Below are 8,920 nucleotides of genomic sequence, written 5' to 3'. Positions count from 1 at the left end.
TTGAAACTACAAAGAGCCCCAGATTCATGAATCAAATGTTCACACATCACTGCAAAGATCTGACGCTTTCAATCCAAGCGTCATTGAATTCAGCTGCTCATCTATTATAACTGTTCTGTTACTCTCTGAACACTTGACAGTAAAAACTACAATGTTTCGATATCTTACAAAATGGAGGCTTTATTCAACGCGGCAGCGAAATAGAAATTCCATACTCACTCACCTCTGAAGCAACACGTCTGATAGAAATGGGGCAGAATTGATATGCTCTGGAAATGGTGAGAAACTGTTAAATAAAACCGACTGTAAGAGACTTCACCCACATGTGGTTCACCTGTTTATGACTCTTTCTTTGGTGCAGCACAGATATTCTCAGATATTTTGAGAAATGTCTCTGTGGTTTTGTGTCCATAACACGGATGGGCCAAGGATGTTCGGTTACCGACATTCTTCAAACTATCTTCTGTGTTCTGCAGAAGAAAGAAAGTCATACAGGTTTTGAATGACATGAGGTTGAGTAAATGATGAATGACTTTTCCTTTTTTGTGCGTACTGTCCCTTTAAGATCTTCAAAGCAACTATGTTTCTAGGTAATCAAACTGAGCTTCAGCCATCACCGCGTGATTATCATCTTCTGTTTTCCAAGTAAGCATCCAGCTTGTTTTACTCGAAGTTGGTAAGAGACAGAAGCTGTTAGGGTAGCCGGAATGGCTTTTTAATTACTGCCATTTTCCGCCCAAAAATGAACTGATGCTGGCTGTCAAGAGCCACACATGCTGCGTGGAAAGGAGAGGTGCACAGCGCACCCCGCCCCGCCGGCTACAGCTGGATCACACAGGCGAGGATATTAATTACTGTGAAAACACACTGACCCACCTGCCAGATTCGTAGTGGATGACTGAAAAGTAAACAATGATCGCTTCGACTCGTGTTATTTATGATTGCGTGGCTTTCGCTAATTGTGTTTTCAAACAAACATATTCACTGAGAAATTAATTAGCGTGGGTGTTCGTTTCTCTGTTAAATGTCGTTGTTTAGATGTGCAGGCACACGACGCTCTGTTTGTCTGTAATGTCATCGTGGATGTCATGTGACCCGGTGCTAGCGTTTAAACATCTGCTGGTGTCAGCTTCTGTTTCCATCTACTTCCAGAAAACGTAAGAGGTCGAAAATGAGAAAGCGTGTTTTCGTCCAGTACATCTTTTGAAATGTAAGATCCTGACGTGCTTTGAAAATGTACCGTGAAAAAAGAACATTTATATAAAGGGGCACAAAATGTCTTGTTTCAAAGTTGGACAATGGAAACCGAATCCACTCACGTAACTGCTTAGACCTGACAGCAAGTCCAAAGTTGCAAAACTAATAATTGGCACCATATTGTATTTCAGATGGTTAGTTACGACAATTTCAATGCTTGACTAACATTAAATAGACCTGAGATAATAATAGTAATAATAATAAAAGATACGACCCCTTTAAAATAAGACCGAACACTTGGCATTTAAATGTTACACACAAGCCTCAGCAATTTGTAATAGATCCTCTGTAAATATCAAGGTTTTAATGCGCTAAGGGAAATAATAAAATGATTTGATAAGTGTTAAATCAAACTATCCATGCATGGCTGTTGTACTTTGAGTGTGATAAAAAATAGGTATGCACGATCAATTATCGGCCATATCGGTATCCGGCGAAAAATGATAATTTTTAATGTTATCGTATCGGCAGATTATAAAGAATAATGCCGAAATATTATAGCCGATAAATCAAAAATAATTTCCTCTGGTTAAACTTCATCAGCTGCACGCTGCTCAAAATTAAAATACAGTACAGTACCGTATCTTTCTGTCGTGATCATTCACTTACTGCTTTTTATAGATGTGTAAATTATAGTTCGAATCAAACTGTTGTCTGAATGCCGTATGATGTTACTATAAAGATAAAGACATTTTTTGGGTCGTTCTGGAAGAACATCTATAATTTTTGTTTATCAAATAATTTTGTTTTGGAAGAATCTTCAACTAGTGTAGGTTTGTTGATAAAGTATAGGCTTGGTACATGATTCTCAGGGGGAAAAGATAACTAATGGTTCCTTGTTTTCTGCAGTCAATGTTTTCAAATAAAAGCAGTTGGCCACTGTTTGCCTTTTGTTTAAGTCTTAAGCAATTTTAGATTAATATTTAGATACAATATATCGGCCATATATCGGTTGTCGGGATATTTCACCCAAAAATTTTAACGTTTAATCGTTTGAATAACACTAAATAATAAATTTTTAAGAATGTTGATAACCAAACAACACTTACCTCCATTGAATGAACACAAAACCACAGAGACATTTCTCAAAATATCTTCTTTTGTGTTCTGGAGAAGAAAGAAAAACATACAGGTTTGAACCACATGAAGGCGAAAAAAAGATGACAGAATAAGTGTTTTTGCATTACCTATACTTTAAGCTCTAGATATTGTTTGTTTCCCGAGGAGAAAACATAAATTGTAATTTTGAATCTGAACCAAACATGCGTTTTACTGGCACATTCCCCGTATAAATAAGAGTAAATTACCCACCACTTTTCAGTTAACTGAAGCATCCACTAAAGAAAAACTAATCTTGCCCGGACAGGAGTGTCCGTGAGTGTGGTATATTGTTTTTTTCATCATGTTTCTCACGTATTTTGACATTGGCAGAAGACCATAACTGAAGCTAATTTTCTGGTTACACTGCCTGGTGTACATTCATTATGGTTGTACATGTATTTGACAATTTTCTGGGAGGAAAAAAAACAGGTTCAGGTGCTTATCAGTATGCCCCATACATGGAATTCACCAGTTTGATTCTACAGTAGCCCTACACGGATAAAAACATTGTCTCCTTCAGCAAACAAGCGAAAACATGATGTCCTCTTAGTTGTGTGTCAGCCACCGTGCTTCGCAAGTGAGCAGGGAGTGAGCCATTGGTTGCAATTCACAGCTCTGCCACTAGATGCCGCTAACATTCCCACATTGCTATACTGTAGTAACCATAGTTTTCGGGTTTTATTTGTATTAAACGTTATTATCACACATGGTACACAATATAGGCTAACCAGTTTAACCATAAAATGTATAGTTCAAACAATGGTTTCATAAACGGCAAACCAAAAGTAAAAAAAATTTGACCATAGTAAAACCATCGTGGTCCCCGATTAATTTTTCACGTAACAAAAAACTATTTTTATTCGAAGAAAGTCTTATTTGACTTACTCGGTCAAGCCCAGACCAACACGGTAACAAACACCGTAAACACCTTAAAATCCGAATCAGTGCGCAAAACTGAAAAAAGGCCTGACTGCAGAGAAAGAATGGCTGCGTCCGAAATTGCCTACTTACATACTATACAGTAGTCAAAATGAGAATGAGTCATGAATAGAATGTCCAAAACCTCAGTATGCACAAAACAGTAGGCGAGAAATACCCGGATGGTCTAGTGCTTCCGCCGAGATTCGTGAGTGCGGATCGGATGGACACTTCTCGATCCCATGATGCCACGGGAGCTGAGCGACGGTCAAGTAAAAGTAAACCAAATAAAGGATGAACATTTTTTTATGGCGGACATCCGTTTTTAATGTATGTGGCTAAATTATGTTTTTATCAGCGCTCACGTGTAGGTTGTTATTAATACGTCATAGGTCAAAGAGCACACGGGTCACATGACCATAAAACATGGCGGACACAGTATGTCTGAAATACTACTCCCAGTCAAACGTTATAGTAGTGTTTTAATGGCCGATAGGTAGACCAGACACTTCTTCAAATTCAGTACTTACTGTCACAGTATGTGATTTCGGACGCAGACAAAGTGTGATGATCGGAGACGCACATTTACAGAAGCGCAAGCCCTAAATCTGTGTGCCCTACATACTGAAATGCCAACCTGAAGGAGCGAGAAAGAAAAAGGCCACAAAAATAAAAGTGATGTACAGGAAAAGAAAGAGATTATGTAAAAAATTCCAATGCTCAAGCAATGAGATGAAATAGAGAGCAAACCGAGGCATGTCTGTTTCTTTGTGTTTTCCTGAGAAACAAAACGCTCTAGTAATGTTTATCATTCCGAATTTCAGAAAAGCTTCAGAAAAAAGTGCTCTGTATGCACATTTATGCAATTTATAGCGTTGTTCTCTCGCTCTCGGTCAACAGTTGTCTCATCCGTGTCCAATATTATTTCTCATGAGCAATTTCTGAAGAAACCTTGTTCAATAAAAAACTACGTCGAGACCCTTGTGGGATTTCTGGCAGCAAAAGGTGCGTGTCTGGCCCACATCACAACTGTAGCTGAAAATCAGAGATAATTCCAGTCCGAGCCAAACCACAACCCACACGCGCGCCTCACGAAAGGGCTTTCATTCCGTTGAAATTCATTTCCCGTGTCCTCCGCCACCCACGGACACTTCACGCGACTCCTTGCCGCTCATTACCGCATCCAGAGCGGCCCGAATTAATGATGAAAAAGAGGACAATTACCACAAAAACACAATTAGAGAACGAACGGCCAGCCAATTATCTCTCTCCCACACAGCGGGCGAAAACTCCACGACTGCGGGGTCAACCCAGAGGATTTTACAGATTCAAACACGCCGACCGCCGCGTGGATGTTTAATTAAACGGAAGCTTGGGTTCGGCTGTGAACTGTGAAATTTAAACCAATAGTTGTTTTGAAACCGCCGTCGTTGTTCGGGGGATAAATATTTTTCTTTTGGAGATAAAAGGGATTGCGTAAGCGGGCTCTAAAGGAAACGCGCAAATTGCGTGCAGCCTTCCACAGACATCCATGAAAAGAGAGAAAAACACATGCTAATAAAACAGACTTCAAAAGTGCCACAATGAAAACAGAACTCTCCAGTTGGTGGTGCTGTTGACATCTCTACAAACGGATGAAGCCTCCAGGTTAACACAGACATGCATCACCACACCCTCACCGCTATTTCACTCTTTGTGGCTTTACGATCACTTTTTCTAACCACGAGGGCTCGTGTAATGACGGATGATGTGTTTTATGGAGGATGTAGGGGGGAGAAAAGAAAGGAGATGCAATGATGCTACAGTGTTGACGAGAGAGGATTCTGGGACACGCTTTCCTGTTGTTCTGACTCTCACGGCTCCTTCAGGAGCGTCATTGTTACAGTAATAAATCTCTGTTACCGGCTCTGCTGACTGACCGACTGTCGGTCCATTTCTATTTCTCTCTCTCTCTCCATCGCTCTCTTATAAGAGGGAGAATCAACTCTCAGCTTTTCTCTTCTCGTCTGTTTTAAACAGATAAGATCAGGACACTATTGCTCTCTTTTCTTTCTCTTTCATTTGATATTTCGCCTGTTTTATTTCTCGCTCTCTTGCTCCGTCTATCTTTCTCGTGTTTTAGAAAGGGATTCCTTTTTGTCCTCTCGTCTCCTCTCATGAAAATGTGAGAAGAGCAAGAGCTATAAACGCAAAGTTCAGGAAACTTTGCACGCCTGCGCCTAGCGGAGGGATACAGGGAATAGAATGATATTCTCTATCGATCGAGAGAGGAAGAACAAATGCTGGTATTTACAACGTTGACATTTCCAGCGCGCTCACTCGCTCTATAAGTTGCAAACAAATATAAGGATGCATTTCTCACGACACCTCCATCTGAATATCAAAGATATGGAAAAACGAAAGGCGGATGAGTTTCTTTGATGGTTAACTGGAACGACTTCAGAACTTCTCCATGAAGAAGTTTTCCTTCGTCATTTTCTTTTTCTCACAGATTTTTGAAGCCGCAATCCATAACTTTTGGTTCAAGATAAACTAAAATCAGTTGGGGTTCAGAATCAACATTACTAAAATAATTCATATTTTGATGTTGGGTATGATTTCTGGAAAAATGTCAAGCGTGACGTCGTTTGACTTTACCACACAAGTGTCTTAAATAACCTGAAATATAGGATACAAACAGAGATGGTGATAGAGAGGCAAAAGCTAAGGATTGCATTTTCTTTCTTAGAAATTGGTTTCAAACACACCTCAGGGTTTTCACAATGAATGTCATTTATGTCATGTAGCGTGGACGGGATTTAGATGGAGTGAAAATGCTGCATCTACATTTATTACCTCCGTGTCCTCCTGGGAACTTCTTACATTTGGAAGTCATAATTACACAAGTCATTATTACAAAATGCGTGCAAACTAAATTGTACCATCCACATTAAGCAAATGACAACCAATACCAATAAACCATGATGTACTAGACACATCTGCATTAGTTGAGTTACATCTCAGATGAGAAAAAAGAGATTAAACTGAGACCAAATGGCGTTGAATTATTCTGTTTATCTAATGTTTCTCCTGAAGGCGCCTTCTGAAATGTGATATTTTGGTCTCGGTGACACTGTGGTAAAATATAACCGTATGATATAATGAGAAACCTCAGCCGTGTCATACAACAAGGTAACAATGGCAGGAGGGCTCTCGCAGGGCAGAAGAATGAACAGATAAAGGCGGTTCTTCTCCGTTTTATCTTTTGCTCCATGTCTCATCTCCAAGCTGATCTTCGTGAACTTCCTCCACTCCTATTCTTGTTTTTCCCCCTTCAGATTTCTTTCTCCGAACTGTCAGGAGGCTCTAATGAGCACAAGATGACGACAGCGCTTCTCGAACTTATCATGGACCACCTGTAGAACCGACAGGGTTCTTAGCTGCATCCTTTGGCTCTTTCAATCTGGATTTCTCTTTTCAACTCGGATGAGCCAATGGGGGAAAGACAGTGAGCAGCAACGCATGGATCCAGTCCAGAGGACGCTGCCAACCTGAAACATCAAGGGGATTTAAAAAGGGGGAATGGAATGAATAAAAGAAAAAACGCAAACTGAGATGGATGAAACGTTGACGGTGCATTTGATAGATCCAGGCAGACGTTTTGAGAGGTTGCACGTCACGGGATTCCCGTCGGGAGTGAACACGCACCTAAAGATGTCATCCCTGGCAACATGACCAAATGGACCTGTGTGTGCGTGAATAAAATGCCTTGGAAGGTGTAGTTCACCCAAAATGAAAATAGAAGATATTTTAAACCTGTCAAAAATATTACAAAATGGTAATACTTTAGATTAAGGTGCTTTTTGTAAACAAGTGCATTAGCTAACACGAACTAACAAGGAAAAATACTTTAAGCATTTATTAATCTTAGTTTATGTTAATTTCAGCATTTACTAAAACACTTTTAAAATCAAATGCCATGTCTGTTAATATTAGTTAATGCACTATGAACTAACACGTGTAACATTAACAAAGATTTATAAATGCAAACTAAACTGTTCAGTGTTTTTACTACTGTTAACAAATAGCACTTTGTGGTAAAGTTTTATCAACAAAATACATACTGCAAATAGTGCAGAAAATACTACATTACATTATTCAATGTAATTTAATTTATTTAGGTGTCACTGTCAGCTTGTGGGTACTTGTTGCAACACACACACACACACACACACACACGTTACCAATTAGGCAGCAAAACCTTGTTACCGAAATAAACAAACTAATGTTCATCAATTAAAATCACTTACGCCTAAACAATCAAAACACAAGTTAATTATACTCTCGATACCTTACCCACGATTCTGTGCCGAGTTACTCGGCAACAAAGACATATGGCTTCTTAATTAAAAACCCGTCCAATGACGGCGCAAGACAGAGGCTCTTGACCTGAAGTCTTCTCTCTAAATTGTCTTTTATTTTAATAACAACTATTCCTTTCTTGCTCTTACCTTTTTCATATTATGCAAACGAAGTGCAAACACACTCCCTCAACAAAGACCCTTGCCTTCTTACGATGCGGTATTCACTTCTCATGCGAGGCCCTCGTACCTTCCCTGGTAATTTGAATGGATAAACTTTGTGAATGTGTTTGTGTACCGTGAGCTGTGATATTTACAGATGCTTTTTTCCCACACCAGGAAAAGCAGGTGGCCCTATTAAGCTCACCAAAAACAAACTTTGCACCTTTTTCTTTTCCGCTATAGGGGGTTTTGACAAAACAACCTCTTAGACAAGTGCATTAGCCGCACACCGACTGGAGCTCTTACCTGCAATCATCATTCATCAAGTCGGAAATGAAAATCCCTCCCTGGAAACTGTCAACGCCGGAGGAAGCACAACTGTGACTAGGCTGTTTTCATGCAGCTTCGGGAACCGGCCATCAGCGGGCGGTGTCATGACCCTGGCGGTGTTCTTTCGCTTATTTATTTGCAGAATCTCTAGAAACACATGCAGGTCACATTTCAGGAAAAAATATTTATAAAATATTTAGCATTTAGATCTAAAGTGCACTGCCTGCTCAAAATAACTAGAAATCCAATAAAAACCACCACAGAAATTCTAATGGTTTCTGTTAAAATACCATCATGAACCTTTGGCTTTCTCCATTAAAACCATTACAAAATTCCTTTTAGTGGTGTGTTTTGGGCATTAATGAGATTAATCTCCCATAACACCCCACAAATAGAGTCAATCACACACCAATAGACACCATTATGGTTTCCATTCAAAACCAATACAATTCCCTTTATAACAATTACATTTATTATGGCACAATCAACACAAATGGTTAATATTAAACACATCTTTTTTGTGAATGCACAAATATTTTTTAAATTGCAGATTTTCGGCAATTTCTCCCCCATTTTTGTAGGTGTCTCTTATTAGATTCTAAGTCTTTAATACTGTGTTTTTGTATTGTTTTACTCTACTGTAGAACAATGTTTTTTTATGGTTTCATGGGACCCCACTACCTTTTTCTGCCATACCTGCTGTAGTTCGTAGGAGATTTTATTTCTTTTATTTGAGCAACTTTGAGGTGAGAGCAAAACTAACCTTTAAGGCACGAGTTGTCAGATAACAAATGCAAACCTCTACCGTCGAG

Source organism: Barbatula barbatula (genome assembly GCF_947034865.1).
Source record: "Barbatula barbatula genome assembly, chromosome: 13".
Classification (NCBI taxonomy): domain Eukaryota; kingdom Metazoa; phylum Chordata; class Actinopteri; order Cypriniformes; family Nemacheilidae; genus Barbatula; species Barbatula barbatula.
Note: the sequence above shows the minus strand (reverse complement) of the source record.